We start from the raw sequence: 2,500 nt of genomic DNA on the forward strand, positions 1-2,500 counted from the left end.
TCCCCCTACGTAAGAAGGGTCCCGAGTTGAGTGTGGTCGCTATATTCTTGACGTAGGTTATCAGGAAATGTGAGTTGATAAATAAAGTTAGCGGAAAACATCCTGAAGGATGGTCCTGGCACCCGGCCTATATGTCCCTGAAGAGGGAGAAGACTTTGCAGGTGTTATAATAATAATAATAATAAGAATAGGGAAGTGGGGAATATGGGGAAAGGAAGAGTACCCCTGGATACAATTCATTTTATAGCTCAAAGGCAGATACTCGGGATGGGAAAGATTAAAGAAATAGGGAGAAAGAGAAGTACAGGAGAAGAATAAAAGAGAGGGGCAGACCCTCTTGCGATATTAGGGAATTGGTATTATTATTTTTTTTTTTTAAGAATAAAGATTTCAAGCAAATAATGAGAATTTTATATAATATCTTAGGTCCGTAGACATTAATACTATATTTTTTTAAAGTTTTACTTTAGATAGAAATAAACATTGATTATATATGGGTATATTTGCTTCTATAAAATATTTATTGTATTGTACGGATTATATGTTTAAAGTAGGGAAGGGAGTCTTGTATCAGTCATTTCCAATCGAATTTCTTCCGGTGTTCCAAAGGAAATCTTGAAGACTCGTCCGGAGACTTAAGGTGGAATTAGAGAAGTGTAATGGAAAATAAGGTTTTCAACTTGATACTATTAAACATTCACTAAAATAACAATTGGGAATCATTTATAAAAATATTGTAGTTTTTAATTTTTAAATTAAGTCTAATTCCTAAAATAAATGTTTATGAAAACAATTATGTCTGTGTTCTTCTAAAATTTACATAATAATATGAGAAATTTTGAGTTAAAAATAATACTCTGAGATAAACGTTCCAAAATCCTCTTCGTCTTCAGGGATATAAGATGATGATTAAATATTATTTTTTTTACTGTGTTTCACTCTACCTTGAGGCGTCAGTGCCCCGGGCAGTTTGACGCCGCCTAGTGTCAATGACCTTTGTAGTTGGACGCTAGGCAACCTAATCAATCTTTTAACATGATCATATGGGTAAATCCCTGATATAGGGTCTCTCTCTCTCTCTCTCTCTCTCTCTCTCTCTCTCTCTCTCTCTCTCTCTCTCTCTCTCTCTCTCTCTCCCAAAATCTAATGGAAAAAGGGAGAGATAAACAAGTTTATTATTTTATTTATTCATTTTTTTTAATTAGCGTGGGCCTAAATTAGCCAGCTTGGACTTGTACCGAAATACGAATTTTCTTCCTATGAACCATCATGTAAGTGCTGATAATATATCTATCTTCAGACAATACTCTCAAAATACATCTTTAATGTTTATTATTATTCAAGCAATCATCGCTTAGTGTTCAATAAATATGATTATTTTATTTTCTTTCTTTTCTTCTCCTCTAAATGGAATAAATAATTAGAAATACAAAGCAGATAATCTATCATTAAGACCAACTATAAACCTTCCACACTTTGAAATATTGCCATCACATGTGCAAAATCGTGTGCTGATATCATTACTGTTTTGTGAGATGTTTAACACAATAAGTCATTGGAGATTTATCTTTTCTTAAATAAATTTTTTACTTATTTTATTATTATTATTATTATTATTATCATTATTATTATCATTATTATTATTATTATTATTATTATTATTATTATTATTATTATTATTATTATTATTATATTTATATGTATATAAATTTCTTATAAGTCTTTTTACATATATGTAAATACATTAATATATATATCTATATAATTGAATATATATATATATATATATATATATATATATATACAGTATATATATATATATATATATATATATATATATATGTGTGTGTGTGTGTATATATATACATACATATATATATATATCTATTTATATACATTCATATATATATACTGTATATATATATATATATATATATATATATATATGTATATATATATCATCATCATCATCATCATCATCAGCCGTTACTAATCAATTGCAGAACAAAGGCTTCAGACATGTCCTTCTACTTGTATCTGTTTATGGTCTTCCTGTCCCAGTGCACACCCGCAAGCTTTCTTAGTTCGACGATCCATCGTCTTCTCTTCCTTCCTCTGCTTCTTTTATAATCTCTACTGACCCATTCTGTTATTCTTAATGTCTATCTATTGTCCGTCATTCTCATTATATTTCCTTCCCATGCTCATTTCATTTTATATGTTGTTGGAATATGCTCTACTTAACTTTGATCTCGTATCCATGTTGCTCTTTTTCTGTCTCTTAGTGTTATTCCTATCATTATCTTTTCTATGGCTATTGAGTTGTAACTAGCTTATCTTCTAAGTATCAAGTTTAGGAGAAATTGTTCTATACTTATCATTCTCTCTCTCTCTCTCTCTCTCTCCTCTCTCTCTCTCTCTCTCTCTCTCTCTCTCTCTCTCTCTCTCTCTCCCGTTGAGAAATTATTTTCCTTTTTTATATCCTTTATGAGCTACGAGT

This window comes from Palaemon carinicauda, chromosome 13 (genome assembly GCF_036898095.1).
Source record: "Palaemon carinicauda isolate YSFRI2023 chromosome 13, ASM3689809v2, whole genome shotgun sequence".
NCBI classification, from domain to species: domain Eukaryota; kingdom Metazoa; phylum Arthropoda; class Malacostraca; order Decapoda; family Palaemonidae; genus Palaemon; species Palaemon carinicauda.